This window comes from Rhinopithecus bieti, unplaced genomic scaffold, assembly GCF_001698545.2.
Source record: "Rhinopithecus bieti isolate Rb0 unplaced genomic scaffold, ASM169854v2 scaffold_8674, whole genome shotgun sequence".
NCBI classification, from domain to species: domain Eukaryota; kingdom Metazoa; phylum Chordata; class Mammalia; order Primates; family Cercopithecidae; genus Rhinopithecus; species Rhinopithecus bieti.
Window position 1 is genome coordinate 316,400 of NW_016805883.1, and position 8,116 is coordinate 324,515.

At 46.9% G+C, this 8,116-nt stretch overlaps 1 protein-coding gene across 1 annotated transcript in view; it reads left to right on the top strand.

Annotated features, from left to right (window-relative positions):
* The window catches only part of HBEGF (heparin binding EGF like growth factor), a 17,205-nt gene extending 13,314 nt beyond the window's left edge, over positions 1-3,891 (top strand). Inside the window, exon 6 of the mRNA XM_017873907.1 lies at positions 2,456-3,891. The gene's annotated coding sequence lies outside the window, so the exon portion shown is untranslated. The remainder of the gene's footprint in view (positions 1-2,455) is intronic.
* The last annotated feature ends 4,225 nt before the right edge of the window (positions 3,892-8,116 follow it).

Genomic DNA, 8,116 nt, shown 5'->3' on the forward strand with positions numbered 1-8,116 from the left:
GGATCACCTGAGGTCAGAAATTAGAGACCAGCCTAGCTAACATGGTGAAACTCCATCTCTACTAAAAAATTACAAAAATTAGCTGGGCGTAGTAGTGGGCACCTGTTATCCCAGCTACTCGGGAGGCTGAGTCAGGAGAATCACTTGAATCCAGGAGGTGGAGGTTGCAGTGAGCCAAGATTGCACCATTGCCCTCCAGCCTGGGCGACAGAGCAAGGCTCTGTCTTAAAAAAAGAAAAAGAAAAAGAAAAGGCAGTTGCCATGTGATTTATTTCTTGAGTGAGAAGAGCCAAGGGATTGTTTCTGACATTCTTCCATGCTCTGGCAGGACAGCTGGGCAGAAAGATGTTACTTGATTTGTTTGGTTTGTCCTGTGATGAAAGAGGCCTGGTAGCTCAGCGTTCAGAGGCCAAAGGCCAGAGTTGAGCTCCCAAGTTGGGCCCTGCACCAAGGGGGAGCTGGAGTTAAATGAAGGAAACTTGAGAAAAACGACTCCTGGCAGAGGCACAGGGCCTATTAATAGGCTGGGCAGTGGTGGAGAGGGACTGGATGCTGGAAGCACAATGGGCAAGGCTGGGTTTATTTCTGGGTCAGAATGTTGAGGGGCCTCACTGGAGGGAGTGATACAAATCCCTGAATTCAGCCTACCAGCTCTTGTGCCCAAGCTCTCATAAGTGGTGTAACGCCTGAACACACATGTCATAAATCAGCCACACGTGGAACATATCTAACTGAGGCCTTCAAGTCCTCCCTTGCTTTTTCTGTGCCTGGAACAGGATTCTCAGCCCAGAGAACCAGAGGAAATGGAAAAGGGGAGGGTGTCAAGTGAGGGAGGAATGTTATAGAGCCTTCAGAGGCACTTTAAAGGGTTTTATACTAGAGGAGAAGGATGGAGGATGGGCAGGGATCATGGTCAGGGATTGACAGGCTGAGGGTATGAGGAATGGGGTTTGGCTTATGCAGGTGGGCCATTGCCAAGAGAGAGAGGCCAAAGCACTAACTCTATCTCCTTCTTGTTTTTTCTTGAACTAGCTGCCACCCGGGTTACCATGGAGAGAGGTGTCATGGGCTGAGCCTCCCAGTGGAAAATCGCTTATATACCTATGACCATACAACTATCCTGGCCGTGGTGGCCGTGGTGCTGTCATCTGTCTGTCTGCTGGTCATCGTGGGGCTTCTCATGTTTAGGTGAGTGTTGGAGTCCCCTGCAGACTGCTTCTGCAAATCACTCCCATTCTTCCTCCTCCTGGGCCCTCTCCTTCATGATCACATGCACTTCCCTCAATCTCTCCAAATTGTGGGCTAGCTCCGGGGTGTAGATTCTCCAAAACCCTGGTATTTCTGGCATGACATGAGTCCCGTGTCTAGAGCCCAGGGTCAAATTTGCGAGGCCATAGCAGGTTCTACTCCTTACAGGAGTTCTTTTCCTCCCTCTGTGACCCAACAACCCACTCATGGAATCACTTTGTCACACATTTCTTTCTCCTAGCTTTTCTTTGATGGCATTAGTATGTGGTTTGGTAGTCAAGGTGTGGGTGGTGCTAGTGGTATATCCTTCCACTCCTGAGGCATCTGCACTTCAGGCCCTGCTTCTAATCCAGGTATGCTCTAGCTCGGGGAGACCCACCAAGCACTCTATGCCTGTTTTCAAGCAGTGTAACTCATCTGTCTTGAGACCTGGAACAAATTACTGTCTTTCTGAGGATTGTAACCTTATAGTGATCGTAATCTTTGTCCACCTACCTCATAACGATGTTGTGAGGATCACATAAATGAGGTGAAAGCTCTCTGTAAATTGCATCCTGCTGTTAGAGACAGGAGTTCCTCAGGGCAGTTGGGCCTTTGACCAGAGGTTGGGTTGCCCTACTGTGTCTGGGCTTTTCCAAGTAGTAGAGGAAACCACCATGGCAGAGTTCTTTGGAAGGACCTGCTCTGGACCTGTACTTTGTCATAGCAGGCAGAGGTTATTCACAAAACTTATCTTCCTCAGGTACCATAGGAGAGGTGGTTATGATGTGGAAAACGAAGAGAAAGTGAAGTTGGGCATGACTAATTCCCACTGAGAGAGACTTGTGCTCAAGGTAATGCTCCATCCTTTGCCCCATGACATGATTATCCTTTGTCCCCTTTCCTGGCTCTGCTTCTGTGGGCGCTGAATTTTCATCGAGGGGTTGGGGCCAGGCCACTGTGACATTAATATCCCATTGCAGAACTATTTTCAAAAGACTCAGTGCTTCATTTAAGGTAAAAGTTGCTAGAGAGACACCTAAGAGACATGCCTGAGAAGACAGCTTCTTCCACCCTCATCCCCTCCCTTCCCCTCTCCTCCCCTCCCCTGGGAGACAGAGCCAAACCCTGTCTCAAAAAGTTTAAAAATAGAAAAGACTGGACCAGGAAAATCTTAAGACCTCTTTAGACTGGACCTGGCTTTAAATGCCTTCCTTTTGTGCTTTAGGAATCGGCTGGGGACTGCTACCTCTGAGAAGACACAAGGTGATTTCAGACTGCAGAGGGGAAAGACTTCACATCTAGCCACAAAGACTCCTTCGTCCCCAGTCACCATCTAGGATTGGGCCTCCCATAATTGCTTTGCCAAAATACCAGAGCCTTCAAGTGCCAAACAGAGTATGTCTGATGGTATCTGGGTAAGAAGAAAGCAAAAGCAAGGGACCTTCATGCCCTTCTGATTCCCCTCCACCAAGCCCCAGTTCCCCTTATAAGTTTGTTTAAGCACTTACTTCTGGATTAGAATGCCGGTTAAATTCCATATGCTCCAGGATCTTTGACTGAAAAAAAAAGAAGAAGAAGAAGAAGGAGAGCAAGAAGGAAAGATTTGTGAACTGGAAGAAAGCAACAAAGATTGAGAAGCCACGTACTCAAGTACCACCAAGGGATCTGCCATTGGGACCCTCCAGCGCTGGATTTGATGAGTTAACTGTGAAATACCACAAGCCTGAGAACTGAATTTTGGGACTTCTACCCAGATGGAAAAATAACAACTATTTTTGTTGTTGTTTGTAAATGCCTCTTAAATTATATATTTATTTTATTCTATGTATGTTAATTTATTTAGTTTTTAACAATCTAACAATAATATTTCAAGTGCCTAGACTGTTACTTTGGCAATTTCCTGGCCCTCCACTCCTCATCCCCACAATCTGGCTCAGTGCCACCCACCCTTGCCACAAAGCTGGGATGGTTCTGTGACTCATCTGTAGTAATTTATTGTCTGTCTACATTTCTGCAGATCTTCCGTGGTCAGAGTGCCACCTGGGGAGTTCTGTATGGTCAGGATGTAGGGGTTAACTTGGTCAGAGCCACTCTATGAGTTGGACTGCAGTCTTGCCTAGGCGATTTTGTCTACCGTTTGTGTTTTGAAAGCCCAAGGTGCTGATATCAAAATGTAACAGATATCAGTGTCTCCCCGTGTCCTCTCCCTGTCAAGTCTCAGAAGAGGTTGGGCTTCCATGCCTATAGCTTTCCTGGTTCCTCACCCCCACGGCCCCAGGCCCACAGCGTGGGAACTCACTTTCCCTTGTGTCAAGACATTTCTCTAACTCCTGCCATTCTTCTGGTGCTACTCCATGCAGGGGTCAGTGCAGCAGAGGACAGTCTGGAGAAGGTATTAGCAAAGCAAAAGGCTGAGAAGGAACAGGGAACATTGGAGCTCACTGTTCTTGGTAACTGATTACCTGCCAGTTGCTACTGAGAAGGTTGGAGGTGGGGAAGGCTTTGTATAATCCCACCCACCTCACCAAAACGACAAAGGTATGCTGTCATGGTCCTTTCTGGAAGTTTCTGGTGCCATTTCTGAACTGTTACAACTTGTATTTCCAAACTTGGTTCACATTTATACTTTGCAATCCAAATAAAGATAACCCTTGTTCCATATCCTTTCGTCTGTTTGCTTTAACTGGGAACTGGTTTAACTTAGTTATTTCCTAAGCCCTGACTTGGTGGTAGGCTCTATACCAGGCCTATTTATGTATACTACCACAACAATTCTGTAATGCAGGTACTATTACTGTCCCATTTTTCCAGAAGGGGAAACTGAGGCTCAAAGTGGTTGTGTAACTTGCCTGAGGATACACAGCTAGTAAATGACAGAGCTGGGACTAGTAGTCTGGCTCCAATTATTTTGTCTTGGTACTTACACCATGCTATCTCTGAGATAAGAAAGAACAGATCTTTCACACGTTTAGCTGGCTGTAATCAGCGAAGACATCCACCCATTCAATCAACAGGTCCTGGACTCAGGACCTACTCCTCTGCTGTACATATGAGCAGGCATTGCTTCTGGCAAGAACAAGATGTCTTTGATTCCCCTCTCTTGCTCTACAGCCAATCCATCAGCAAATCTTGTCAGCCCTACCTTTAGAATATATGCTGTATGCAACCACTTCTCATCACTGCCACTACCATCACCCAGTCCAATTTAGCATCATCTCATGCCTGCACTTTTGTGATGGCCTCTGCCTTTCTAGTTCCATCTTGCTTCCATATAACATATTTCCAGTGTAATAGCCAGAGTGATCATGTCTTTCAGATCTTATCTGCTCTGCAGGCCTTCCCTGACCACCCTATTAAACAATAGCACATTCCTTCCCCCATCCTCCTCTTACTCTTCTTACATTGCTTTATATTTCTCCATAGCCCTTATCACCACTAACATATTCTTGTTTGTTTATAGTCCATCTCCTATGAAAATGTTGGCTCCACGAGGGTAGGGGTGTGTATATTGCTCCTCTCCTAGATTCTAAAACAATGCAATTGAGTGGTAGGCACTCAATATTTGTTACCTGGATGAATGAATGTAGGAAATACAATTCAGTCCAAGGCCAGCAAGTAGACAGACATGCAATCCAATGCTGCCCTGAAAGTGTGATTGGATTTAGAGAGGGGTCTCTGTTGGGGAATGTGGATGGTGGTGACAAGATGAAAGTGGAATTTGGGGCATGTCATGTGTCCTGGTGGATTGGACAGTCCACCAGGTGGATTGGGGCAGTGCAGTGGCATTGGACAAGTGCCACTGGGCTGCCCCTTCCTCATCCTCTTCCCTTGCAGAGTTGTGACATTCTGAAGTTTCTTCAGGAGCCCGCACAGAGATCTTGTATATACTTGGAACATCCTTTTAAGACTTTAGGCACTAGTAACTATTGAAGCTCAACATATGCATACACCAGGAGTAATTCCACTCCTGGAGATTCAAGAGAAATAAGTACATGGTTCACCAGACGAGATCCACCAGAGGCTGGGCGCGGTGGCTCATGCCTGTAATCCCAGCACTTTAGGTGGCTGAGGCAGGTGGATCATGAGGTCAGGAGTTCGAGACCAACCTGGCCAACATGGTGAAACTCCATCTCTATTAAAAATACAAAAAACTGGCCGGGCGCGGTGGCTCAAGCCTGTAATCCCAGCACTTTGGAAGGCCGAGACGGGCGGATCACAAGGTCAGGAGATCAAGACCATCCTGGCTAACGCAGTGAAACCCCATCTCTACTAAAAAAATACAAAAAAAACTAGCTGGGCGAGGTGGCGGGCGCCTGTAGCTGCTCGGGAGGCTGAGGCAGGAGAATGGCGTAAACCCGGGAGGCGGAGCTTGCAGTGAGCTGGGATCCAGCCACTGCACTCCAGCCTGGGCGACAGAGAGAGACTCCGTCTAAAAAAAAAAACAAACAAACAAACAAAAAAAAAAACTAGCCGGACATGGTGGCATGCGCCTGTAGTCCTAGCTACTTGGGAGGCTGAGGCAGGTGAATTGCTTGAACCTGGCAGGCGGAGGTTGCAGTGAGCAGAGATTGCGCCATTGCACTCCAGCCTGGGCGACAGAGTGAGACTCAGTCTCAAAAAAAAAAAAAAAAGATACGCACAAGAGTAATCTAAGCATTATTTGCAATAACTAAAAACTGGAAACCATCCAAACACCCATCAGTATCTGATGATAAAAATGAATAAATTGGGGATATATCTATACAGTGAAGTACTAAATACCAATAGGAATGAGTTGCAAAACATATGGCTCAGTGAAAGAAGGCAGATTCACAAAAAAGTATATACTGTGTGATTCCATTTACTTAAAATTTAAAAACAGGCAAAACTATGGTGAGAAAATCAGGAAAAGACTCCCATTGTGATCAGTAATGACTGGAAGAGAGGGACTTCTGGTGTTCTGGTAAGTTGTGCCATGGTTGGGATGTGGGCTACGTGAGTGTATTCACTTTGAGAAATTCACCAAATACGAATTTTCAGGGCCAGGTGTGGTGGGTCACATCTGTAATCTCAGCTCTTTGGAAGGCAGAGGCAGTAGGATCGCTTGAGCCCAGGAGTTCAAGGCCAGCCTGGGCAACATGGTAAAACCCTGTCTCTACAAAAAATAAAAAAATTAGCCTGGCCGGGCACGGTGGCCCACGCCTGTAATCCCAGGACTTTGGGAGGCCGAGGGAGGCTAAGGCAGGAGAATCACTTGAACCCGGGAGACAGAAGTTTGTAGTGATCCGAGATTGCACCATTGCACGCCAGCCTAGGCAACAGAGTAAGATTCCATCTCAAAAAAAAAAACCCCCGCCCAGGGGGGGCCCATGATGGTGTGTGCTGTAATCCCAGCTACGTGGGAGGCTGAGGCCACGAGATCACGTTGACTAGGAGTTGAGCGCAGTGAGCGTGATTGTACTACTGCAAACTCCAGCCTGGGTGACAGAGTTGAGCCCTTGTCCTCAAAAAAAAAAAAAAAAAAAAAAAAGATTTAAAACTTGAATAGGAACTCTTTTTTTTTTTTTTCTGAGACAGAGTCTTCGCTCTGTCGCCCAGGCGGAAGGCAGTGGCCGGTATCCAGCTCACTGCAAGCTCCGCATCCTGGTGTTCTATGCCATTCTCTGCTGCCTCAGCCTCCCGAGTAGCTGACTACCGGCGCCCGCGCACCCCGTCGCCCGGCCGAGTTTTTTTGCATTTTTTAGTAAAGAACCGGCGTTTCACGTGCGTTAGCCCAGGATGGTCTCGATCTCCTGACCTCGTGATCCTCCCGTCTCGGCCTTCCAAAGTGCTGGGATTACAGGCCTGAGCCACCGCGCCCGGCCGGAACTCTTTTGCTATTTGCATTGCAAATACATTGGTACTGTGAAGTACCAATGTATTTTCTGTGGTAATCAGAGAGCATAATAAAGATATCAGAAATAACTGGAGTAGTGAGTTACTTTGAACTCTCCTGAGGCTCCCTTCCCTGCTTCCAAGCTTTCAGTATCAAGCTCTTGTCCTGAGCTGGGCTTTTCCAAGCACACTTTGTTTCTCCAGCTAATGTTTCCTGCAGGCTCAGGGCTTCCTGCCTTTCAACTGCTCTCTCCTCTGCCCCTGTTTCTCATGGGAGTTCCCCTCAGCAGAGGTCCTCTGAGCTCCTCTGGGCATCTTCTTGGTTGATACAGTGGCCCTAGGAGCCTCTGAACCTGCAGCCATTTCTCAAGACGGGCTGTCAGAAGAAATCTGGCCCTCCCTGAGCACTAAAAAGCATCTACCTCTTCTCTCTGGGCTCCGCTTTCAGCCTCCTTTGAGAAACTTTCTTTTATAGTGTTCATAATAATCACTATTAGCTTAATAAACATTTAACATTTCATGGAATGCTCACTATGTATCGGACACTGGGCTGCACACTTTACAGGCACTACCTTATTTGCATCTCAACACAACTTACTGTACCCAAGTTATAGATGAGGAAAATTGAGAAGCAATTGAGAGATGTTAAATGCATGCCTAAGGAAAGTGGTAAAAGTAGGATGTAAACTTGAGAAGCCTAATTCCCAAGCCTGCACTGTAACCACTAAGCTACACTCCTAAATGAGTTCTCTGTGCCAGAGTTGTTTTCTCTTTTCCCATATCCAGAAATAGTATGGGGGAGAAAAAATATTAACAGGAACTTAATGGCTGGACACAGTGGCTCACACCTGGATTCCTAGCACTTTGGGAGGCTGAGGCAGAATAATCACTTGAGGCCAGAAGTTTGAGGCCAACCTGGGCAACACAGTGAGACCCTCATCTCTACCAAAAAGATGTAAACATTAGCCTGATATGGTGGCATGTACCTGCAGTCCTAGCTACTTGGGAGGCTGAGGCGGGAGGATCCTTTGAG